Here is a 27,403-nt window from a genome sequence, read left to right on the forward strand (position 1 = left end):
GCCAATCAAGAAAATGTGTCTTCTCAGCTGCTTGTGGATAATAGATGAGGAATGTTATTCATCTGGAGGCTTCCAGTCTCCCCATGTTACTTAAGCTGGATCAGCATCTACCCCTCTGCTGCCACACCATAGTGCATGTTCTGCTCCACACTTTTCCCTGCAAAGGTTTCACTTAATCCTCCCACAGGGGCTCCTCAGGATCAAGGCATTTTACTTCAATTAGTGTCTCAGTACTGCCCAGACAACCCATCAAAGCAGGAGCAGGTTTCTAGGTAAACACATGGAACAGATCTTAGAAAAACATGTATTTTTGCACTGGAACAAATTAGGAAAATATTGATTTTGCATGATACTTGTGAGTTTTCTCCCCAGCAACAATTCCCTCCTGCTAGAATGTTACATGTAACAGCTTCCAAACATCAAAAATCAATACAGGACCATTTATCTGTTTTACAGCAAATAGATACTCAGAAAAGTGAAATGGCCACAACCATCTAATGGGAACTGATTAACCTGGAATTGGAACCTAGTCCTCTTCATGGAGACCATATCTCACTCTATAGCACAAAGATTTCCACATCACTCATTCTCTGGAATTAGAGGATCAGGTGGTTGAACGGCTGTGAACACTTCGAAGTGCAACCTCTTCCCTTCAGAGGTTCAGCACAGCAGTCAGTGATGGATAACCTTCAAGTTTTCAAAGGTCACCATGGACCAAAAAAGAATAGCTGGCATGACATCCGTCCTCTTCCTCTCTCAAAATCAGAGTGTAATCCGCAGTACCCAAAAGATCTGCCTTACCAATTCCCATCTGTTGGAATGAACCCTCTGGTAGTGATTGGGTATCCAGATCCTTGGAGAGCTTTCAGCATCTGGAGGCTGATTATCTGTGGTGTGAACAGCTTCCCTCTTTGCCTGTGGCGTTTGATCAAAAGAGGGACAGTAACAAACTAAACATCAAAAGAGTGTGTAGCAAAACCTTTGCAGAGAATAAACCTGGAAGAATCCTGAAGGACAAGGTCAGCAAATCTGAGCTCCTGAAGAGGTTTCAAATGCAAAGTAGAAAGAGCCTCCATTTATTATCATAGAATCATAGAATGGATTGGGCTGGAAAAGACCTCCGAGATCATCAAGTCCAACCCCTGGTCCAACTCCAGTCCATTTACCAGATCATGGCACTCAGTGCCACGGCCAATCTCAGTTGAAAAACCTCCAGGGATGGGGAATCCACCCCCTCTCTGGGCAGCCCATTCCAATGACTGAGCACTCTCCCTGGAAAGAATTTTTTTCTGCTCTCCAACTTCAATTTCCCCTGGCAGAGCTTGAGCCCATCATGCCCCCTTGTCCTATTGCTGAGTGCCTGGGAGAAGAGACCAACCCCCACCTGGCCACAACTTCCCTTCAGGTACTTCTAGACAGTGCTGAAGTCACCTCTGAGCCTCCTCTTCTCCAGGCTAAACACCCCCAGCTCCCTCAGCCTCTCCCCATAGGACTTATGCTCCAGTCCCTTCACCGGCGTTGCTCTTCTCTGGACCTGCTCCAGCACCTCAATATCCTTTCTGAACTGTTACAATCATCAATTCTGCTTTTCTACCATTTGTTTAGTGGAGGTAATTGAAAGTGTTTCAGAGTAAACTGAAGATAGGATGGTACCACTTCAAACTACTTCACTGTGGTTAGGCACAGGCAAGGAAAATCCATAGTGCTGGGTTGTAAAGAATCCACATATCATATAACAAATGAGCACGAGCCACAGCAAGTGTTTTTCTCCATAAGCAAAGCAGTGCAGCACCAAGGCAGTTAAAAGGCTCTGGAAGTGCCGGCTCAGCTCCTGCACACAGCCTGGTTGAATAAGCTCATCAACTAACCCACTGTAGCATTTCTAGTACCCGAGCCCTTTGCTGAGCCCAGCTGATTTGCTTGGCACGATTGGCACTGGTAATTTCAACACCATTTGCACTGCCACAGCGTGTGGCTCCTGTTGCCCTCAATTAATATTTGTCAGTTTATCATCACAGTGCCACGGCTCAGAATACTTTAGTGAGGCAGTGGAGTGGTACCCAGCTGAAAAATGACATTAATATACTGAGCAGAAGGAAAAGTAACCTTCCCAACCTGTGTTCCTGGAGTGGGCAAAGACGAACCATTTAACCTTTGCTCAGGGAGATCTGAGGGTGCTGTTGGTGACATCACCGTGCCCACTCACAGACCTCCCCACTGTCCAAACCCTCACTTTTGCATTTCCACTTTCCTCAGAAGGAAGGGAGAAAGGGGAAAGAGAGTTGACTCTGCTAAAGGCAAAGGAAAACACTCCTCTAGTCTCACAAGCTGTGATTATGCACCATGTTTTTATCTAAATTTCTTAAGTCTATCTTATGCTTTCTCCTGCTTCAAGTACTGAAATTTCTCTGAATTACTCTTCTCCTAAGAGCAGGCTGCCTTTCCAAGCAGTAGTCACATAAAGAAAAAGAGATACAAATATTTTTCTCCTCCCTTCTGTCCCTTACACCATATAGAAACAGCATATTATGGGATGATTGCTGAACCAGCTCCTATAGGACCAAAGATTACAGTGACCACCACAATGGATCACTGATATCAACTACCAAGATATAATATTTGGGCAATGAGACCCCCCAAAACCTAAAAATCCCAGCCTATTCTTAATCACCAAGCAGACCTGCTTGCTTTCTGTTCAATATTTAGTTCCTGGGTTGGTTTTGACTGTACTACATAAGCTGGACAAGTATTCCACACATTTTGTCCTGCTTCTTAAATTCCTCATTTAAGACTATTATGGTGGGACCCACTTGTTTCAAAACTATTGCTCAGATCCATAGGTAGGAACCCTTTGTTGTCACCTGGTAAGACAGCAGATAGCCCCAGGAAAGAGCTTTCTCTCTCAATTCCATTATAAAACTAAAGAAGCAATGCTGAAAAATGAAGTAAAATTTCTGCTCAGAATGGGCTTTATATTTAACCTACAATTATATTGAGTGTGCCATAAAAGTGGATGTACTGCTGTAATTATATGCCACAAAAAGGGCTACTTAAAATCTGAAATGAATGTATTGTTTCATTGCCTCACTGTTTTAGAGTATTTCCTTTTAAAAATGACTCCTACCTTCAGACCAAGGAAAATGTTAAAGGTGACAGGATGTCTCTGTGTCCTGAATAACCCTCATAAAATTGCACTTTTGGGTCCTACAAAGCCAAGAGCGGCTTAATCGCCTGCAATTGCAATTTCAGCCACTGCAAATCATATACAGCTTTCCCATGAAAGCATTAAAGAGCTAAGACTTAATTAGCATCCCTGATTAAATAGCAATTCATACAGCCATTATATCTTCCATCCAGGGAGCGCAGATCTCTGGAGCAGCAGCAAGGGAAAAAACACACATACCTCCTTCTCCCAGTCAAAAAATTCACCACCACCCACTTTTTTCAAGCTTTATCATGGGAAATGTTCATTATTTATGATGCAAAGGCAACTGCCAGACACACTTTGAGCAATCCTAGGCAAGCATGACCTCTGTAAGAGATCACAGACCTCAGCAGAAATCATGGCAATGACAACACCATGAGCAGCTCAGAGAGGAGCACCAGCCCAGAGCATGAACAGCCTCCCACAGGCAGTCACGTTTCCACAGCCTGCAGCACTGGGGGCTGGGCACGGGGCTTTCTCACAACACAGAAACCCCACATTGTTGAGACAAGTCCCAAGAACAAGCCTTTCCAAAACTCCTTGCACAGCTCCTTTTCTTCCCTGCTTCCACTTCATACTTCTGAAACACATCACAGTAGAAGATTAGTAGAAGGCTGGTGAAGGGACTGGTGCACAAGTGCTGTGGGGAGAGGCTGAGGGAGCTGGGGGTGTTTAGCCTGGAGAAGAGGAGGCTCAGAGGTGACCTCAGCACTGTCTGGAACTGCCTGAAGGGAAGTTCTGGCCAGGTGGGGGTTGGTCTCTTCTCCCAGGCACTCAGCAATAGGACAAGGGGGCACGATGGGCTCAAGCTCTGCCAGGGGAAACTGAAGTTGAAGAGCAGAAAAAAATTCTTTCCAGGGAGAGTGCTCAGGCATTGGAATGGGCTGCCCAGAGAGGGGGTGGATTCCCCATCCCTGGAGATTTTTCAACTGAGCTTGGCTGTGGCACTGAGTGCCATGATCTGGTAAAGGGACTGGAGTTGGACCAAGGGTTGGACTTGATGATCTCGGAGGTCTTTTCCAACCCAACTGATTCTATGATTCTATGATTAACTCCTTTGTGGGACAGCTGGGATTGCAATTCTTCTCCTTGCTGCTTGGGAATCCTGAAGTGTTGGGGAAAAGTGAGCAAGAGCAATACTGAGAGGCAGAGTACATACCCCTAGAGATACCCTCTCTGTGTTTGGGCAGCACAGCCCCTGGAGCTGCCAGAGGAGACTACATGCTGTACTAAGAGCTTGGGTTTTGTGCTGCAGGAAATCCCTTCTTTTCCAAATTCCCTTATTTTCCAAATTCCAAGCCTGCATATGCTTATTTACCTATTGGTTCTTTTCAAAAGGGGCCACTTTATCCCCATTTCTTGCTGGAATTGGGAAGATTTCCAAGCAAAGAGGAGCAGCACCTGAGTGTGGTAGTAGATAATGCAACAGAAAACAACTACTGTCCATACAGCTCAGACTGACCATGCTCTCCAGGCTGGAAGATCATGCCAGTCCCTTGGGAAGCCTGAGAACATGCTTGTTTTAATATGCCATGCCAAGCAGGAAAAATTTACAAGCAGCAGTGGTGAGACAACAGTAACAACAACAACAACAAAGAATTATGGAAAGGGAACTAAAGTAAATTACGAGTTCATGTGACCATCAAAAACCAGTGACATTTTATCAGGACTAGAGATACACAGGTGCAAAATCAGCAACATGGACCCTCTGCTATAGCATGGACCATCAGAGTCTTTTTAAAGAATAAAGACAGATTTTTGGCTTTTAATGAGAAAGCACAGGACCGACAACTGACTTGTAAGTGATGTGCTGGACAGTACCTAACTGCTCCAGGAGAGCACATTGAGATTTTGGGATTTTATCTCTTAGACAATGGAAAATTGTACTGCAGCATATTCCTTCAGTCATCCAAATGGGAAATCCTAGGTAAGTGAAATAAGTCTGAAATAAGGATAAATAAACTGTCATATAACAAGGCTCATTATATTAGCTAGATGGACAGAACAATGACAAATGGGATATAAGAGAAGAGGGAGTTACTGTATTTAATGTTAGAAATGTCATTTGGATCCTGCTCATTGCTAATGTGCCTTCTGGGGCTTGTGAAGTCCTGCTCCATTGGCCTTCAGAAAGCCAGAGGTCAAATTTACATATAAAAATTGGAATACTTGTTCATATTTGAACATTCCCTACTTAGCGGTAAAAATAACATTATTCTTGACTAAACTTTCTGGAAAAATGTGTTCTTTGCAGCACAGTTTAGCACTCCATCACATGCACTACACACACACCTGTGCCACTTCCACCATTCCTCATTTCTGTCTCTTACTCACAATCTTCTTTACAGAGATCTTGGAGCAGCACACATTCTGCTATTTTCATCCATCATCTCTCACACTTACCACCTACAAAATATTATACAGATATTGGATACCAATATTTAAAATATTGCTTGTTTCCTGATGCTCAACACAAGCAAAGTTCATCTTTGGCTCTCATTTCTTCAGCTTAATGAATGGCACTGGTTCCAGCTGAGGAAGTGAACAACCAAGATTTTTAGAAGAAGGTCTTCCCAGTCCCAAAGATTACTGAGCATGCAAAACAACTTCGAGATGAGTCTGAAGCAGTTTCAGCTGTTTGCACTGTAATATGTGACTGCTCAATTGAAGAAAGAAGATTGGAACAACATATGGTACCAATTACCTCTGTCCTCCTGTAACCAACACTTTTTCTTTCCAGATCCAATTTATCTGTGCTGCTTGGCAGATCCACTGGTTCCCTCTCTCCTCCTGAGGAAAACTACCCCATGCACACACTATTTATATGCCAGGCAAATGATTTCTGCAGCCATATTTTCACACTAAGCCCAGTCTTGTGTCCCATCCAAAAGGTGTCATAATTTGTGACTGTGGAAGATGCCTTGGTACTTTCTGAAAAGTAAATCCAGACTCCTGGCAAAATTTCAGCTTTGGTAATTGCATTCAGTCTATCTTTTTCTAACACACAGCTGATGAATTCTACCCCAGATGTGACTGGTAGCATATCCCAGGTTCCAGGAAGATGCTAAACCAAAGAAGAAACTTAATAACGATCAAAATGACTATAAGCCTTATTTCTCATGGATCTGCTCTACAGGTATTTTTATGTTCTTTTTTTCAGCTCCCAGAATCCCATCACAATGGCTGGACTCAATAGAAACCACAGGAATAAATCTCTGAGGACACTTGCTCTTTGAAATGCTGGTCAGAAACCCAGGGAGAATACAAACGGCACTTAAACCTCATTTCCCTCAGCCTGGTAGTGTTACTTCCCACTGAAGCTTCCAATCCTTCGCTGAAAAGACGGCCCACAAGCATAGGGGTTATGGTGCAAAACACTGGCTTCTGACAAACAGATCTAAAGGGAAGAAAGCAAAAGTTCTATGTATCTGCAATAATGAGTTTGGGTTAATTTCCCTCCTCCCATATTTAGGAGCTAAAGTAAAAACAAAAAAAAATTTGATTTGCGAAAGCCAATTGCTAAACAGCTTCTTCTAGAAAAAAACAAACAAAAACAAACCAAAACACCACACAGGAAAACCTCTATAGAAAGTCCCACAAATGATCAACATCTTTTTATCCTTGGGTTATGTCTTAGGGTCAATTTACTCAAACAAACAGTTTGCAAATTAGTTCAACACGCTGTGAAAAGCACTTTAAAAACCCAAACCAGCACTATCATGAGGTACCATGTTTATTGCATGTTAATGCAATAACCTTGCTGAGTTTATCAACTCCCATAAAAAGCCTCGAAGAGGTGAATTTTGCAGCCCAGCTCTGCAGGCTCACCCAAGAGGGGAAAGGGAAGAGGTGCTCTGAATAGCTCATCACTTGTCACCACCCCCAGGCTGAACTCTTGTCACAGCGCCAGGCACTGCCAGGTACTCAGCAATTTGTTGAGGAGAATGCTGGATGCTCAATAGCTCTCCTGAGATAATTTGCCATACTTTTTGAAAACAACTTTCTAGGCCATCTAGCTGGGAATGTCACCTTCCAAATGGGAAGAAAATACCTGCTGCCTTCTCCAGCTCTGAGAGAACAGAGCTTTCTGTAGTCAGCATTACTTTTATTAACTATAGACAACAGTGATGGCACAGGCAAAGGGAATTTTTTCATAACTTAGTACTTGATGAGAACTACATATTATCCCTCTTTAAATGTAGTTCTGTGCTCTTTTTTCTTTATACTAAAATAGGTAAGATTTGCTTTAACCTAGTGAGATTTAAACACACACTTGAAATTAAGGTAACACCCAAGAAGGTTAATATAGCTGAGGAACAGGAGAAAAACATTCAGGAAAGCAAAGAGATGTGGTTCCAAGAGAGACCTGCAAGGGAGGACATGGTTCCATTTATTTCCCTCCTTAAAAATTCTACCACTAAAAACCAAAACAAAATAAAACAGCTGAGATATTACCAACTGGTTCAAGGCTTTCAGCAGCAATTAAGTGAGAGAACCCAAGCAAGCACTGAACTTTTCTGGTTTCTCTAACTAGGGACACTGAGAGAAATATTCAAAAGATAATCTTACTTCAATAATTTTTAAAGTGAAATAAAACAAGAGGTTATATTCAGTACCAACATTTCTGGGCAAAGTGCTGAGCCTAATGCAAGACCATGGGCCAGCAGCACAGCCTCACTTCAGAGCTCCTACAGAACAGCTGCAGGACTAAGGAACACAGCAGAAAAATCCCTTGCAGTCCCTCCACTGTCCCCAGCACCTGGCTGGCAGGGGAAGGGAGAGGAGTAGAGCAGGCAGAACATCTCCTTACCTGCCACAGGGAATCCCGTCCCAAGGCAGTTCTTCACTCACAAGAGGCTGTGATAAAACATTGTGACCAAACCACCACTCTACCCCATGAACAGTGGGTTTGCAGAACTCAGAACTGATGCTTTTGCTTTACAAAATTATTTTCCCATTTACCAATGAAAGGAAACTGCACAGACAATTTTCCAGTGAGTTGTTCACCTATCGAGACGGAACCAGCGCTGTCCACATTTCCCCATAGCAGCATTTGGCTTTAGGAAGGTTCCCCAAGCCTTTTGTTTTGAGATTTCCAACTGGGAACACTGTGGTCTTAAAGAGCTGCAGTAATTTTAAGAGGAGCTATAACTGTTCCTTGGGCTTCAGTCCCACAAGTGCCTTCATCCATCCATCTTGTGAGCCCTTTCCCTCACACAGAGAGCTCGAGGAAAGTTCCAAAAGATTGGAAGCAAAGTTCTGTTCCCATAATACAGGCCTCAGAAGTCTCAGCTGAAGGAAGACAGTTCACAAAATCTTCCAGCCTCAGAAACAGGAGGCTGAAGACCCAGAAGCTCCTTTTGGGAATACAGAATTAACCTTGGAAGGGAAGCATTCAAAAGATTAAGAACTGTCCCAAAACAAATACTGACCTATATAATATAATAGGTTTTGTTTACTGAGGCATGAGCAGATACTACTTCACTGATTTAAGTGAATAGGCTCAGTGCCAAAGCTATCAATGGAATTATATCTGCTTATGCTGCTGGGAAGTTCTCTGCACAGCATTCAGTGAGGTGTAAAATGAGGACTTAATGTTACTTGCTTGGACTCATTTCAAAAGCAATTGCTGCACCTGTTCATACCAACACACAGTAAGTTCTTTTATTTTTACCAGAACTCAACACCACAAAACCTCGACTGAAATAACAAAGCCATGTTTTATATTACTGTACACTTCTTTATTCTTTACTGATCACCTCCTTTCTAAAATGCATTCATATTCCTAAAGAAAGAAATATAAAAAATCTGTTTCTGCCTATAAGACAATAAGCAATTCCCTGCATCTGCTCTCCACAAGAGCAGAAATCTTCCTGTTTTGCACAATACTGAATATGAGCAGCACATCTCAGCTCCCCTGGAGCCATATCTTCCAAGTATTACCCAGGAAATAGGGACTCTTAAACAATAATTACCAGAAGTTAATTCTATATCCCTCTGAGTGTAATAAAATAACAACTGGCAAAACAAGTGTGATTTTTTCACAGAAAAATATCAGTTCTTATCTGCCTAGCACAGACTGAGGGAAGTGTTCTCCCCTGTGATTTAGCGCTAAGCCAATCTAAAGCAGTCATGATGGACTTACTCCAAATACACTGCCAGACTGCAGGGATTGTGCAAACGGAGGCCTTGGCTCTGCTAAGCACTGAATATCCTTGTTTTCCACTGGGAGCTCATGTTACTTTGAAGGAAAAGGGTATTTGGTTAAATGGAGAGAATTTTATCAAACAAACAGCACACCACGTTACAAAGTTATTGCACCAAGGAGAGAAATCTTCATCTCTCTATAGCCATAAAAAAATGCATTCAATGAACAACTTGGAAGAAGCAGAGAAATGCCACCTGAGTGACACATATTTAATTTATTGATTTCTTAACATTTCTCTCCAAAGTCAGTAAAATGTATAGTTTGTATAATATTGTAAAATAAGTAATTTGTAAAACAGCAAAAATCAGGTCACACAGTGCACCTGTATGGGCTTGATGACCTCCAGAGCTTCTTCCCAATCTAAATATTCTGTGACTGTGTCCCCTGCATTTTGATGATGTCCACCACACCTCTGAGGGTGGCATGTTGCTTGGAGACCGTGGGGAAGAAGCAGCAAGTGGACTGCAGCCTCTCCAGTGTAATTGCTCATACTGAGGCAACTGCTGTGGATAAAGCTTTACGTCAAGGAAGGCAGAATAAATGCTCCTGCCTTTTCTAATATTTGTTTTGTTGTGGTTGTGTATGTTTGGGTTTGTCGTTGTTTTGTTTGTTTGGGGTTTTGTGTGGTCGGGTTATTGGTTTTGTGGTGGGTTGGTTTGTTTTAAATAGATTTCAAATACTGTTTCCTTCTTGTGTGAACATTCACAGAAGGGCCTCCCACGAGCAGAGGATGCATTCAAATATGCCCAGTTTTAGACTTCCATCATTCCCATCTTCAAACCCCGTGACCTTTCCCATGTCTCCCTGGTGTTAAAGGGACACACCAGCACAGGTATCAAACTCTCACAATACCCTTGTGGGTAACTACACTCAGGGCAAGGCTGGTGCATGGTTTTAGAAGGGAAAAATTTTACTTGCTTGTCACCCTTCAGAAAGGCCAATGGACATTTTTACACTCTGTTCTGTTTTTTTCAGGTTTGTTCAGAAAAAAAGAAAGCTTGTGCAATGGATGTCAGTAAATTACCATCTACCTCAATGAAAGACAAGGATGAAACTGAGGAAAGGTGGGTTTAGGCTATGAAAGCATTTGTGAGTATCGAGTTGGAAATTAAGTAGCCAGAAAAAAACCATTTTTTAAAATTGTATGATGTTTCCAATTCATTCACAGTATTTGGGAATGTCAAATATTTATAAAATCATTAAGAAAGTGTTGATAAAATCACCATCGGATTATATTAAATAGCATGGTTGAATTTTTTAAAGGAGACAAAAACACACGTGTGCATTTCAGTGGCATTGAGGTGTCTATCTTCCTTAGACTTCTAAGAAAAAATATATGCTGAATGATTAATGTCTACTTTGGTTCTGAAACACTAGATCTAATTATGTTCTGGTCTAATGGCTGGTGCAGATTAGGAAAGAAAAGATGTAGATGGGAGCAGGAAAGGGGTTACATCTGCCAATCACATCCACAAATAGCACGACCATTTTTAAGATCCACTGGACCAAATCCTGAAGCCTTTTGTTAGCAAAGAAATTCCCATTACCTGAGAATGTTCCACACAAGACAGCACTCCATACCTTGCATAATTCAGCTACTGAGTACAAACCCACTGTTTCTAACTCTTCCAGAATTCAATTTTTATTATGCACAACATACTCCAATGCATCCAACAGCTCTTTTTTAGGGCTTATCACAGCAAGATGACAAGGTGTCAGCTTTGAGCTACCCTTGAAGATTCCCCCTCCCTGTAAAGATGCCAGTCTGAGATTCCACAATGTTCTGTTCTATCACATGTCAGCAGCTATAAACAACAGCCTGAAGGGTGATTTTCCCCCACTCCTGTAAACAAAGGAAGTCTTTATTCCTGTAGTAGTAGATCTCGCACCAAAACTGTGAATCTTGACTGCTACATGACAGAGATAACTCCTGCTCCTGCTAAGCAGAGCTCCCTGGAAATAAACCAGGATGTCGGAGACATTTATTTGCAAGACAGTTTAGACACTCTCAAACATAGCTCATTCAGTGCTATATTATGCATTTCAGAGTCCTCTGCACATCCAGCCAGTGATGGAATTTCACCTCTGATTTTAAGGCATCTGTCATCATTATACAAACAAAATATAAAGAGCCTTGTGTTAAATTGAATGGAGATTATTTTACTTTGCTCTTCTAGAACAGGAAATATTTTGTGGAAGCAACAGTGACAATAGATGGCTGGGATTCAATTAATATTATAAGAAAAATAAATAGAAGCGGCATTCTTTTGTGATACACATCCCAGAGAGAACAGTAACCAATTTCATCTTTCCTGGTGAAAATAAGGACCCTCCCACACAAAAAGTCACAGCAGCCCAGCTGTCACTCAGTCAATATTTTACGCTTCCCATTAGCATTTCTAAATGCACAGAACTGCATTGTCCACCACTGTAAGTGTACCAAGGCCAGTGGAGTTATGGCTTTCTGCAAAGATCCCTGAACTTTCTCATTTCTCTCTCTTCCAGCTCCCCAGTTTCCACTACAAGAGCTTCCTGCTGAAAAAGCAACACTCATTTCTAGTGGCTGTGTGCAAATCTTCCGTTTGAAGGCAGGAACATCATGGGCAAACACTGTTGTACATCAAACATTTTAGTGAAGAATACAGAGTAAATCCTGTTGCAAACAGAGAACTACACAATTACATCAAACACAAACACAGCAAATGTCTTCAAAAAATAATAAATAAACAAAGCAGTGCGATCTTAACTATCCTAGCCCAGTAGAGGGGCCAAGTTAAAGTGGCAAACCAACAGAAAGGCTCCCAACGTGCTTCCCACAGAAACCATCTCAGCATAATCACTGGGGATATGAGCACAGCAGAATGTGTGCCACCCATGTCAACCTTCTCACACCAGGCATTTTCTGTGGAAGTGCATGAACACAGGGCTGAAGAACAAAACTCTCTGCAGACAGACATGTACTTTGCTTTCAGACACAAGATAGGCTGGCACATGTGCCAGATGCTCAGCACAATAATCTCTTGTGACCCAATGTTGGGCCTTAAACAACAATTCTTGGGGTTTTGTTGTTTGCCTGGGTTTTGTTGGTTTTTTGTTTGTTTGTTTTGGGTTTTTTGTTTGGTGGTTGTTATTATTTTTAATGGTTACAGCATTCTGCAGATTTTTTTTCCGCTTGCTTATACCCCTAATCCAGAAGCAAACGAGCAACAATGACCAGACTGAGGAACTGCAAGCAGAGGTTCTTACCTGCTGCTATTCAAAACTCTTCAGCTGCAAACTCTCCTGTCTGACCTAACTCTTTCAAGGACCTGGGGCCAACCCTGGGGAAAGCTGAATTATTTGGGGCAGATCTGCTTGTTACCACACAGCCAAAAAGCAGCAGACCAAGTGGAACGAAATTGGTGCACAAATAACAAAAAAAAAGTCCACATTTATGTTCCTTGGCCATTCTTTGATCCCAGAGGATCCAGGCAGGGGCAACTCCTGCAGCACCAAGCAGCAACCATTTCAGCACTGCTGCTGCCACTGCTGCCAGAAGCCTCCTGTGTGCAGCAAAGGCAGGCAGGGAGTGTGGCCTTGATAGTTTCCATCTGCTTTCCAAGGAGGACATCAGAGGATGCTGCTAGGCTCTCTTCATTGTGCCCATTCCTTTGTAGTGTTAATTACTTTCAAGTCGTTCTATCCACGAGGGAAGTACAGCTGACATATCTTTGTGTAGTTAGTGTTATTTTCCCTCTTTCTGTGCTTCATTTATGAACAGCTTAGCTGACCTCACTCTGCATATCTTTGTCACCCCTGGAAGAAAAATGCCTATAAATCTTCACACTTATATATTCCTTGTTTTGCTGGATGTTTATCAGTGCTATTTGTCATTCGGGTGATTCTTAGGTTAGCTGTTTCCTAACGTAGACAGCCTTGATTGTGAACACATCAATGTCATCAATGCTCACACATGTTGTGGCCAAAAGCAAACAGCAACAGCTTCGGAAGGAGCAGAAATACAATATGTTTCAAGGCAACATCTATGTCACCTTTAAAGAAGGCAGATTATTTCCCTGCCCCTCCATCTCACCTCTAACATCAGGACACCAATAAATGAAAATAATGCATCCCTAGCCACAACACACATGGCTTTTAGATACCAGGTACAGAGACATTCACAGATTTACCTGCCATAGCTTAGGCACCTCTCAGCAATTCTCTTTTTAACCACTTGAAGTAAATAACAAAATAAGCAGCTCTGCTCTTGCAATGTAATTCTACTGAGATTTTCTACAACTTCAAACATAGTGGCAAAAGGAAAATATAGAGGCCTTGTGAAAGAAAAACAATCTCCTACAAGGTTTACTCAGAAAGAATGTGTTCCTCAGAAATAAAACAGCTTTTGTGTTACTCAGAAGACAAGGCAGCAAGTTCTTACATGAAGAACAAAAGAAGAAACTCAGTAGAGTTGCTTTTCTAATAATGTCAGTGCTGGCACAGACATAGTCTGCAAATAACAGTTTTGTTGGGTGTTTTTACACTAGACTATAAAAAATTATCTTGGAAAATTGTTAACATATTTAAGGGCCCATCTAAGCATTTCCTAAATGCATATTTGTCCATTACTAAACCTCTTTGGCTAAGATATACACTCTTTTAAAATAAAGATATTTGATAATTTACATTTGAAACTTCCTCACCTCCAAGATAGTGCCTTCATAAACTATCCATTTACTTTCACGAAATCTTCACATAGACAGCAGTAGCATATAATGCTGCAGCTCAATTTTCAATATAAAAATTATAAAGCTGTAATAAATTCCACCAGTCACAGTTAAAACCCCTTTTGTGGGAGAAATCACACTGAGACAAATCAAAATGTTCCGTGGCCTCTCTAAATTGCTTTTGAACAATGTCCTTGAGCACCTCTAATTCTTTATTATTGATATGAAACCCAATTTTCACTGAGACTACCCCAGCAGTACATCATCAGTCTGTAAACCTGTCAAGTCCCTTGGAGCCCCTTGGCAACGGCTTTTGTCAATCTAACACCTCCTTGGAAACTCTTGTGGAAAATCAAAATCACCCTCACTGGAAATGGATACACTTGGAGTAGCTGAATGCAAATGGGGAAAAACAATCTTCTTCACAGTCCTCCCAGTGTTGCTGTGAAGCAAAACCATCATTCTTCCCTTCCAGACACCCATGAAGATGAACTTCCACCTTCTAGCACGTGTGTCCAGGGACTGCCAAGCATTGCTGTCTCCTCTGGAAGGCAGCTGGAAAAGGGAGTTCTGAATGATAAACCACAAAGAGTCCCATTTGCTCATGTTTGAAATCCAACAAAACCCTTCCTGTGCTCCTTAAGGGACCAAGATGCCAGGGCCAGATTGACAAGGAAAAATTGTTCTTGATCTGTTCAAGTCACTGACCTTTCCAAGGCAAACACTTGTCCCACTTTCCTGCTGTTTTCTCCAGAAATATTTATTCTTATTCCTTTCTCCACAACACATGCTGATTATTGGAACTTTATGGTATTCAATCCAGCAACCACCTCATATGCCAGAGCTTTGTGGGTTTGGGGAGGTGGCAGCAGCTGCATTTCTTCTCACACCTGAGTTCCTAAAACTTAGTCACCTACAGGGTGTTAATTGCTCCTTTAGAACCACTCCATTCCTGCAGCTTCAGTGCAGGGTACAAGGTGGATTTGCAGGATGTTGTACACTAGACCTTAGCAATCAGCAGCAGTTTTCAGGTTCAGTGGAGTTCAGCCAAGAGAAGTCACCTCAGAGATCACATGAAAGGTGTTACATTTCGTACCTTAGATGGTTTGCCATGGAGTGGAAGCACCAGATTACCTGTCTGTCACATATCTTTGTTATCTGGCCCCTCAAACTCTACCTTATCAGAAGAGTGTCAGTGGGGAAGATGCCCTACTCTAAACACAGTGCCTGCATTTATCCAATTTAGCACCATTTTGATAGTGAAAATTCCCTGGTGCAATGCAGGGAATCAACACTCCAAAACACCACAGGCATTTCGGGCCAGGCTGCTGTGGGAAGTTACAGACATTTCTACTTGTGCAAATACATCAAAGAAGAGTATTCTTTAAAATGGTGATGTACCAGGCCAGTACCAGATAGTCCAAGGACAAACAAGTCCTTGGATTGACAGGAGGCTGAACATGAGCCAGCAATGTGCCCAGGTGGCCAAGAAGGCCAATGGGATCCTGGCCTGGATCCAAACCAGCGTGGCCAGCAGGCCCAGGGCAGTGACCCTTCCCCTGCACTCTGCCTTGGGGAGGCCACACCTTGAGTGTTGTGTTCAGTTCTGGGCCCCTCAGTTCAGGAAAGAGATTGAGGGGCTGGAGTGGGGCCAGAGAAGAGCAACAAGGCTGGAGAAGGGACTGGAGCACAAGTGCTGTGGGGACAGGCTGAGGGAGCTGGGGGTGTTTAGCATGAAGAGAAGGTTCTGAGGTGACCTCATCATTCTCTACAACTAACTACCTGAAGGGATGTTGTAGCCAGGTGGGGATTGGTCTCTTCTCTCAGGCAACCAACAGTAGGACAAAGAGGGCATGGGCTTAAGCTCTGCCAGGGGAGGTTTAGTTTGGATATCAGGAAGAAATTCTTTACAGAGAGAGTGGTCAGGCATTGGAATGGCCTGCCCAGAGAGGGGGTGGATTCTCTGACCCTGGAGGTTTTCAAGGTGAGACTGGACATGGCAGTGAGTGCCATGATCTAGTAATCAAAGTGGGATTGGATTAAGGGTTGGACTTGATGATCTTGGAGGTCTCTTCCAACCCAACTGATACTATGATTCTATGATTCTAAGTGACAATCTGTAACTGTGCCAGTGCTACACGTTCGTTCAGAACGATGTCACCACCTTGTTATGGTGACAAACCATTTCCAGCTGGGTGCAGAGAGCATAGGCAAAAAAAAGCTACAACTGACATTCAGTTCCAGTCTGTTCTCTTTTATCCCAACTGAAGCACTTTCTAATCCAAGCAATCATCTTAAACACTGTCAAGTGACAGCAGAAGCATAAGTGACAGAGGAGAAGGTGAGAACTGTAGAGTATGAACACACACAGATACAGGAACACAAATACATGGTGTGATGTGTGTGTAGTTATGCACATACACATACATGCAAACCTGAGAAGCCTGCAGACACTGCAGAGAGAGATGCCTGGACACCTGGAAGAAGGTCTTGGTCTTCCTGGACACAACAGCTGCCCAGGAAAGGACCACAGGCCACGTGAGGCACTGCTCCAACCAGGTGCAGCCAGAAGGCTGAGCCAAACTAGAGGAGGATGGATACCACTAGAGTAAGGTTCCACTCAGGCAGGACTCTTCCTGATCCTAAAGCAATGCCCAAGCTCACTGATTAGTTCATTCACTGAATTCAACATATGTTTTGTCTCTAAAAAAACTAAGGGTTTCACCCACAAATTATTACAGAAACCCAGAAAACACTGAAGTGTTACCAAAAATATCAAAACCCAAGGGCTTTAAACATACCAAAGTGTAGTGCCATTAGTGCCTTACTGGGTTTAAGTGCTCTAAAATGCAACTGTGTGGACATTACAAATCAGATGGCTTGGTTATAAACCAGGATATTTCAGTTTGTCTTGGCTGTACAAAAAACCACAGAAGAACTCCAGAGAAGCTGATCCTATACAGTGTTTTGAATTGGCAATAAAACTGGATACTCTGCTGGGACATGGTTGGATCTAAACCCCAAAATAGGAGTCAAGAATAAATTCAGTGACTATCTGAGCACCACATTTGAGATGACCCATAGTGATGAACAAAGTCACACTAACCTGTGAATGATGCCCAGAGGGCACAGCAGCCTAGCATTTCTAAATATGTCCTCTCAGACACATTTCTGACAAATAGTACCTCAGATACATTTTAAGGTACCAACCTGTCCCTCAAGATAAGTATCTTCTTAGAGCTGGCAGAGAAAACTTTACTAACTTGAAGTTCTGCTGCTTTTAAGGCAGATTCACACAACACTCAGGGATTCAAACAGCACGAGGTAGGTATGAGACAATATCCATAATTTCCAAAAGCCTTGTAAGGTCAATAATTACACAGTATCTTCTCTAACAGGTGGCCATTGGCAGCAATCCTGCTGAAGGCAAGCAAGAGTTTCTGGCATCACCCTTCCCAGGGGGATAACATTACAAGGACAGTTTTAATTTGCATTACCTCATCTGCATTTAATCATCCTGAGCAGCAGTGGACCCAGCTGCCTTCCACCACACAGAACACTGATGGAGCTTTGCTGGTTTATGCTGGTGAGGATCTGGGATATATGGACAATAACCAAAGTATCTTTGTCCTTTCATGACCCAGAAACTTAGACTGCAGAATTATAGCAAAGCCAGACCTGCTTCATTCATTTTTTATGAAAGAATCCCAACCTTGCCAAGAAACCAGAATCAAGTGTGGTCCTGCTCACACAGAAGTTCTCCAAATTAACCAGTGCATGTTTTACCTTCCTCCAGATGGTGAAATGGCCAATACTGCTCTCATCCTCCTGGCTGTCAGTGAATGTGATATTTCCTAATCAGAGCATTTTGCACAGCTATGCCACTAATTAAATTCATCCTTGACAAGCTGGAACAAAAAGGAACTTTTCAGCAGCACACCAAAAAGAGCAATGGGGCACTGTGACACTGTGCAGGTGACAAGCCACCGTAAGAAACATCATAAAAGTCAAAGTTCAGTTTCCTAAGGCCTTCTATTGCCACTGCTAACTCAGGGCAGTCACCTGTAGTGCCTCAGTTCCAATACTGCATTAACTCTGCTTTAGCACAACAGTGAGGACACTGTCAGCTCAACAAGGAAAGGCTGTGAACCCAACAATGCCCTCAAGGAGCTCTGACCCTTCTTCTCCCCTCACACACAAAAGCCAACTTTTTTCCAATTACTAGAATCTATCTGGATTAAGTACAGCTGATAAGCTGCTCTCCCTCACGAGGTGAAACACACAGCACAAAGCACAACATTTCTAAGGAATTCCAGAAATCTTGCAATCAATATGCAGCACAGATCTCTGCACTCCAGCAGTTACATTATCTTGTGTGGCACATGCACCGTTCCCATGGCAACCAGCATCCTTCATCCAACTCACTTATTACGGCTATTTGAGGCTTTCAGAATCTCTGGTGTCCAAGCCATGGCTCAGAGCTACTTTGCGCTAATAAGCCTCGAGAATAAATACAAGAAGGAAAGAAGAAAATACAGCAAACTCTGTTTTGATAATCTATAAGCAACATGGAAATCCAGAAGTGGCATGGGAAATACAATTCAATCAGCTGAGGGGAAGAGGCTCTTATATAACCATCTTCATTAAGTGAGACAAATACAGTGCAAGTTCACTACAGCCTTTTAATCTCAGAAAAATTAGGAATCTGTCCAGTAAGTTTGTTGATGGAGAACAGCTTTGTAATAGGTATGAGGAAATAAAATCTTACTGTACATCTCTTGTATATTAATGTCTTCATAATTGATAACACAGAGATCTTTATTTTTATAAAAGACTGAGTTTATAACCATCAGCAGCAGAGTTCAAGAAAATAATTTGACTTTGACCTTTTTATGAAGTCCGATATTAAGTTTTAAAGGGCTATTATCAAAATCTATAATCTTTATAGTAGAATCTACGTTTGGTTTCTATAAATTGTCCCTAGATACCTTAAGCAAGCTGTCTCTATCAGTAACACCACTTTTCCCTTTTCCTTTTTTTTTGGCATTTAAGCATTTCCACATCAAAGCATTACAGCAACCTCATTATGCTTTGCACAGCTTAATACAAAGTTTCTCTTAGTCACCAACGAGGGAATTTCAGGCAGAAAATAAATAACCTAATTTATTAAAACGACCCTTGACAAATCATCCCTAAGTTGCTAGCTAGGGGTTTTAGCCCTGGGAAATACACATGGGTCAGTAGGAACAGAAATGCTTTGAAGTTGGAGGGTTTGAATGCTCTTAAATAGAAATGTTAAAATAAATAAAGAAGGCCCTACACTAGAAAATGTCCTTACAATTGACAAAGGAGACTGAGAGGCTGCTGAATCCAGCTGATGTTTGGCTTAATTGTGCTCTGCACCTGTTGGGAAAGAACAGTAATTCTTTGAGTGTCTTGGACACCATCTATCAGCTGTGTTGGCCACATCCAGTGTCAGGTCAGCTGGACCCCTTGCTGTTGAAGGTAAGCAAGGTCAAAAGCAAGGTCGGTGACTCGAACAGACCCACCAGGGAGATGAACGGATCCAGCTGTGCCCCTCTCACAACCCCCCCATCCATTGTCAGAGCAGCCAGGCAGCAGCAAAGCCCAGTTTCCCATGGTTTCTACGAGTAGTGCAACATCAGGGCTCACAAAGCTCACTGAAGTAGGAGCCCTTCTACCATGCACTCCTGCCACACTCCAGCCCAAAGCAAACACTGCATCCCAAACTGGAGCCCAGGAGGACCCCTGGCAGGTCCTGCTCTCTCGGCTGGAGAGCTGACATCACACTTGAAGTAAGATTTTTTTGAGCATAAGAAATAAATATTTTAATATTAGGCTGGACAGAAAATCAGACTAAAAACCCCCAGACCTTCTACTATTGATACAGCATTGAGGAAAAGCAAGGGAAACATGACCTGCTTGCAGTCACTGGCCTGTGGTGCAGTTCACAACCTGAAAGCCTCCTGACCTGCTCGTGACAGTTCCTGTGCCAGCAGGTGTGACCTTCTGCTTCACCCACTCCAGGCTCAACATCAGCCCCCAGGCTGATGATTCCTGTCCAAACAGGTGAACTCAAGACAGTGAAGAAATGCATGATCGCTGTCCCAGAATGTAACTTCCGTAAGATTTAAGTGTCTCTACACTGGAGGCTGCTATTTGGCTGTGGGACAGATTTTGAATTCTGCTTGTGTTTGACAGCCAGTGAAATCAATGGAATTAAATTCAAGTAATTTGTACCACTTAAGCCCACAAAGAAGCTTAACATATTTAATCATATAGGTTCCTGCTATTAAATAGTTTGCAAGAGGAAAAAGCATGGAATTTTCCATCTAGGCCTTCCCTTTGGTGCCTGCATAACAAGTGTGCACAGCTCTAATTTTCTTGCTCATGAGATTGAAAATCTCTGTTTCCACAGTGAGGAAATGGAGAGATGACCCAAGAGTGCTCAAACTGCTCTTCCTTTTCATGTGCTTCAGCTCAGGGGTGGTTGTTTCCTTCCAGTTTGAGTGCAGGTTCTGCGTCAGCCTCCTGTACGTGACCAGCAAGGGATGCTAAGACGGGACTGTGAGGTGAAGCAAAGCAGCACATGCAGCTGAGGAAGATGACATTGTGTTACCCTGAAACCCATCTGCTAAGCTAAAGAGGATCCATAACCCATGAGCAGTAAGATCCTTGAGGAATGATATTTTTTTCAGCAATGTTAAAGCCCTGTTCAAATAATCCCAGTTAATTTTAATTTCGGAAGGTTATATAGTCCTCAGAATTTTCTCTAATTGCATATTCCTCAGAATAGACTCCTCTGGTTGCTCTGTAATCAAATCGTAATTAAAGCATCTGTGTCATTTTATCTATCCCTTCCTGCTATTTGTAGCAGTTACAGAAGGCAACAGAGATGCAGCATGCAAAAATTTCAGCACCAAGGCTCATCATCAGGCCAATAATAGGGATTTGTGCTCGTGTGACTGTCTGAGTGTCTCCTTAGGCTTTCATTAGCCTTTAAAAACAATCGAGGAAGAGAAGAATACTAAACAGTGCCCCCCTTGTTGTAGCCACAACTGGAGGCCATGTTGTATTCCTGTGATGCTTGTTTTTAAAACAGCTGCCTCATTTCATCTCAGCTTCTCTGAGAAAACAGTCCTGTAGGGAAACAGTTGTAGCCTGAAATTCAGAGACAATATCACCTTGGTAGAGGAAAGTATTTTCTCTTTGAGCACTGTGCCAGTTGTGACACCAAGAACCCGCTGCATTTCAGCCAGGAAAAAAAAAAACAAACAAAAGCAGCCAACAAGCCAACTGATTCATTGCTCTCTGTCCCACAGAATCCCTAAAGGAACTAACCCTGGGACTCAGATTGGTTTGGGGGTGGTACATGCCCTTCACTGACAAGAGCATATTATAACTCACATTTCAGAAGAAAACTGTTTGCACAAACTCTGCAAAGTTTCCCCCTCCCACACTCACTACTCTGAAGTGATGGAAACGCTGAACAAACTTCTCTGGGAAAAGAGTTTGCATGTTGAGCTCTGTTTAATCTGTTTTTCTTCAGAAAGAGGAGGAGGGTGGGAAATCATAATTCCTTGCACAAGCAGAGTTCAAGATCACACTGGGAGCACTTCCTTACAAATTTTTAGTTTGTATTGAAAGGGATGCATTGATGGGTAACTGAAAGCATCTATTTTTCAAAATAAAATTTTGTGATGTATTTGTTCACCACTGACATAACTTTTTCTTCCTTTGTTCTATATTAGATTTTTGTCTTGGTACACAATTTTAAAATTGGCATAAATGGCACTGATTTTTTACTGCATGTTTTGCATTGAACATTAAAATAACTGTTATTTTACACAGAAAAGATTCAATTTTTCAATAAGGATTACACCAAAAAAGAGTTTCAGACTAAAATCAGCACTAAGTTTGCTCTCAACATATTACATGTTTAAAAATAGAAAGATCAAAACTGTAATAAACCCAAAGTTTTCCAGCCTAAGGTTTTATTGGTATCAAGGTATTAATGGTTTTTAAATAACTTCTGTTCTTGCACAATAAATTCCTTCAGGAATTATTGTGGTTTTGGAATAATGGATGTATTCTGTGACTATGTTTGTCTTAAATAGAAGCCTTTTCCTATCTAATAGATGTTAGCTATCACATCTGGATTGACTTTATTGTTGGGTTGTTTTTGTGCTTTGTTTTTGTGGGCTGTTTTTATCCTGTGTTAATGTTTTTGATTTCCCTAAGCAGACAACAGTGGCACATCGGAATTGCTACAGAGAAGTCAAACACAGGACTTGTAAGACACCGAAGCGATTACTGAAAGCATTGCATCAATCACAGCTGAAGGCAGAGGATTTGTACCTGTTAGACCTCGTGGGTTCGCTGCACCCACGGGGCCCTTTTGTACCAGAGCTGTCATTAAGTGAGTACAAAGCAGAGAGTGGCATTTTCTGCACATTGAAGTCTGATCAGAGCAGCACCATGGAACTGTTGGAATGTTAATGCAGTGGTTTGGGTCCTTCTCCTTGGGGAACAGCCAGAGCGTGACCTCCCAGACCTCCCAGGCTGATGTTCCAGGCACAGCAGTGCGACTGAGGCAGCGTTTAGTCCTCGCTTTACAGATTACATCAGCTCTGCTGAGGACTTGGGGCAGCATCTTCTGTGCTCACAAGCTGCACGTTGGCCACATCTTGAACAATTGAAATGATTGAAAAATGCATTTGTGCAAAAATTAAATAACAACAAAAAACCCAAACAAAAAAACCCCAACAACCCAACAACAGCAAAAAAAAAACCAAAACAAAACCCTGAGGGTCTCTTGGAGAGAAATAATTTGTTGTTCATGCTACACCGTGAGACTTTTCTTCTTCAAGTGCCTTTATAAAAGAAAGGAGGGCAGAATATACATACAAAAATACACTTTCATTATTTTACTTCCTAGTGTATAAGGGACAAATCCTGTCTGTGTTCTGGAAGGTATTTTTCCATCAGTACAGGAGGTCCAGTGTAGATGAATTTATTTATCACACTACCCTTCAATCTGATTGAACAAAACACACTTCGAATATCCAACTGTCATTGTTGCCCCCATAAAAGGCTCACAAATGTGTCCTGCAAAAGTTTCAGGTTTTACAGGTATTATTTTCTCCTTAAAAATCTACATTAAAAAATAGAAGTAAGTCTAATAATCCAGTTGGTAGTTCATTCTATTCTCACACAGAGCTTAGGACGGAAGCAGAATTTGGGGCTGAAATGCTGGCTGTCCTCACACTGCCAGTCACAGGACGTGCTTCTGGAAGCAGGGGAACAAAACATCTCAGTCGCTAGAAGTCCTGAAGCATTTCAGTTGTGGTTTGTTTAAGCCAGATACCAGATAATTCACCCATGATCTGAGCACAGCTTAGTCTTGCAGTGGATAACAAAAGTCTAAAGATCGCGTTTCCTACTTCTGTTGGTACAACAAGAGACTTCATTGCCTTGTCCATTGTTTTACTGAGCCTCTGCAAGGACTGACCTTGTGTGTTAAGTGAGCTCTGTCACAACTCTGAACGTTCACCATTTGGCCATGTCTCCTCTGTCGTCGCCTGGGCAAATTGGTCAGAACTGCAGCACCAACCTTCCTCTCCAAGCATTCAGAAAGGCTTTGAGGTGCACTGCTTTCTGCACTTTATATAACCAAATGTGTCACCACATTAAAAGCACAACCATGCAAATGTCACGGATGACCATCTAACGTTCAGTGAAAAGACACAGATATATCCTCAAGTCCAAATTCATTTCTTGTCTCCAATGTTCAAGGCAAGCACGAGTTAGAAGAAATCATGGTACGTAGAAAAATCCTAAGATAACTTGAAAAGAAATTGTCACCAAGGATTCTCTTCAGAGATAATATTTTTTTCCAAATCACTTGTTCGTAGTTGAGTCATCCCAGAAAGAATCTAAAGCTTGTAGAAATTTGTCACTGCATACAGGATGATGAGTGCAGAATTCTTACCAATTATTTAGAAATTTCCTTTTTGCATCTGTACCTTGGATTGCACTTACATGGTGAATAGATTCAAACATATAAAACCATCTTCTCCCACCGCCTTCCTACTGGTTCCCAGTCCTCATGTTCAATTACCACTCTGTTATACTTAATAGTGCCATCAATGCTGCCGTACTTTAGCAATAATAGAAGCACTACCTCAGCAGTCAGTTTGTTCAGTAAACACATTAACCACCACCTCGTCCATGCTCACAAATCATTGTTTACTTTTGAAATACATTTTCACAACCCACAATACCCATGAATCAAGTGAGATTGGTTTATGCAGCCTCTGAATGTTGTGAGACAGACTCAGCTTTTAACTTTACCAAACAAAACTACATGCTCAACAAGGCAGATGTGAAAACTGCTTCATTTCTCCCTTTTCCACACACATACGAAACACTAAGATTTACACACCTGAAATACACACAGCCCTGTCTAGAATATTTCAAACTCACTGGGTATGAAGAAATTCACAATAATAAAACTATTTATCAGGAAAACAACCGCCTGAAATTCAAGCAGATCCATACTCATATGGACACACACAAAAGTAAAGTATTAAAACTAACAGTCCATGCTGATCACCACCAAATGGCTACATTTGTACCTTTAACCTCAGAACAAACCAAACGCATCAATTCTATAAACTCGAAATATTTTAAACTCTCTTACAAGGACTTCCCTGTGATGGCAGTGTTGCTATTAAAATACTTAAGCTTATCAACGGTTAAATGGTGTTACCTAATTAGAAAAATAAACAGATTCTGAGCTGTCTTCAGTACCATTCAATACCATTCTTAATATGGCATCAGTGTGACAATTTCTGACTCATTTCATCCATTAACCATTAGAGATGAAATTTATTTTGGCATCTGAAACAGCTTATATTTTCTCTTTGCCCCCTGCCCTGCCTAAAGCAGATACACACACATCAAATGCTGAAGTGTCTTTGAAATTCAAGTCACTTTCGCACCTGCACACGAATTTAATAAGCCCAAGCTTTAAATCACTGCTCTCCATATCCAGAGCTCCACATTTAAAATATAAGTTGCCAACTTCCTCAGATTTTGAAAAGACCAGGAGCAGCCACTGTCCCTTTAATGTTCCAGCTCGTCTCCAAAAGGAATGTCTTTTTACTAGAGCTCAGTGTGATTCATTGGAATTTGCCAGGCAGGTCAGGAAATCCCCTGAAGCAGAGGAAGAATATTAAAGAGATGGGACATGTATATCAAATCTCATTACTGTTCTCTTATGAGAATCAATCAAGTGAAAGGATGTGATGATGTCATTATGACATCATTGACTTTGGGATTAGAAATTCATGGCTACTTAGCAACCAAAACTGTCCAGAAGTAAGAGATCCAGTGAAAGATGTTATCATCTGACCCACTTACTGATAAATATTTGTTAATTCTTGTTCAAGACTTCAAAAAATATAACTTAAGAACATCTATGTTTCAAGTACAGAATATTAGAAGTAAAACTTCCCCAAACCTTTTTTATTAATACCCAAGTATATTTTTAACCCATAACAGCTAATATGCACGTGTCGTTACAGTCATCTTTTTTCTCACTGTCCCATAGATCTAAACCCTAAAAACGCACAAAGAGAAACCTTGTGCTAAACATACTTTGTTATTTTAAGAACTACAAGCTCTATAAGAAACTCAGACCTAGTACAGGCAAGGGAGACTAATATAATTGGCATAAAAAGGCAAGCTTAGAATGCGTGCTTATTTCATTAAAGTAAGCTGGAAATATCCAGTTGATGAGCTGCGGTATCTGTCAGAAAATCCAGCCAAAATAAAAAAGAAAGAGCTTTGTGCATGAAAAAAGAATTGGTCACGCTACTTCTGTGGCTATTTCTGGGACCTGAAAGGGTTTGATGCCCGGAATCTATGCCTGACCTGATTTTCTTTAAAGTTCACTCGTCTCTGTTGAAAATAGAGTTTAAACGAATCCTAAAGCAACCGAGCAGAGCCCACAGATGAACTGAAATTATAACTAAAGCTTTAAATCCATTCCCAACAAGCCATAAACAGAGCGCTAGGCTGACACTTCGTGTTTTCACATCCGCGCCGTGCTAGGGACGAACCGAGCATAGGGACACAATTAACGCCAAACGAAAGAAAATAAACCACTCCACCTTCTGGGATTAACTTTTATTATTAAGGCGAGGCTGTTCCAGGTTTGAGTTGAGCGGAGAGCCCCGCGCTCCCGGGAGCGCCGGCAGCCCCCGCAGCTCCCGCTCTGCCGCACCGCCAGCGGTGTCTCCGCCCGTGTGGAGAGGCACAGGGACCGGGGCGGGCTTCGCAGCCCCCAGCGCTGCTGCCCGTGCCCCTGGGCGTCGTGTCCCCGCCAGTCCCGCTCTCCCGCACCGCCACCAGCGCGGCGGCAACAGGCGGCCCCTTCCCGGCGATTCCCGGAGGATTCACCTCCGCCGCCCCCGGCCCCACCGCGCTCTGCTCCTCGCCCCGCTTCGCTCCCCGCAGGGCTCCGCCGCCCTCTGAGGAGATGCTGTCTCAGGCTCCATCCCCGGGGCAGCTGCGTCCCCCGCCAGCATCCCAAAAGCATCCCGGCGGCATCCCGACGGGAAGGGCGCGGGGCACCGCCGTGTCCCCCCGCGGGGCAGGGGAGAGCCGCCCGCCCTCCTCGGGGGCACGGGAAGGGCAGAAGTTCGCGTTCCCAGGCGCACTGCCTACCTGCCGCCGCGGCGGAGGAGGAAGAGGAGCTGGAGGTGCCGCTGCCGCCGCCGCCCGTCCCGAGCCACCGGTGCTGCCCTCCCCGAGCGATATTAATGTTCATTTAAAGCTCGGCGCCCGCCGCTCCGCCGTGCCCTCCCCGCTCGGCAGCGCCCGCGCGGGCTGGGGGCCGGGCCCGCACCGCCCCCGCCCGCCCCCTGCCCGCCTCTCGAGAGCCGCGGGCCCCTCGGGGCCGGCAGTGCCCCCGGGGACGGAGCAGGCTGAGACACTTCAGAGCCAAGTCACCCCTTCTCCCCCATCCCCCTCCGGGCAGACTCGAGGGTCGTGCCGTGCAGATCCCATCCAGGGATTGGTTCCCCTGAACTGGTTCAGCCTCAGTCCGATTTAACCAAAGTTGAACGAAGTAATTGAGAGCAGCAAGTCTGGTGAGCTGCTGGAACCTGGCAGCTCTGACCCTCTTACCAAGTGGGAAGTTGTTTCAACAGGGATGCCTAGCACTGTTTTGAAATGTCAAAGCACAGATACATTCCC

The 27,403-nt window shown here is 42.9% G+C and overlaps 1 protein-coding gene across 2 annotated transcripts in view; it reads right to left on the reverse strand.

The window, feature by feature from the left end:
* Positions 1-27,084, reverse strand: part of SLC6A1 (solute carrier family 6 member 1) — a 60,558-nt gene extending 33,474 nt beyond the window's left edge. The window contains exon 1 of one of the 2 annotated variants that reach the window (XM_071550483.1): positions 26,873-27,084. The gene's annotated coding sequence lies outside the window, so the exon portion shown is untranslated. Of the gene's footprint in view, positions 1-25,143; positions 25,312-26,872 lie in introns of those variants that run through there. The other variant, XM_071550484.1, reaches the window with a different exon arrangement.
* Positions 27,085-27,403: the final 319 nt, after the last annotated feature.

Source organism: Pithys albifrons, chromosome 3, assembly GCF_047495875.1.
Source record: "Pithys albifrons albifrons isolate INPA30051 chromosome 3, PitAlb_v1, whole genome shotgun sequence".
NCBI classification, from domain to species: Eukaryota; Metazoa; Chordata; class Aves; order Passeriformes; family Thamnophilidae; genus Pithys; species Pithys albifrons.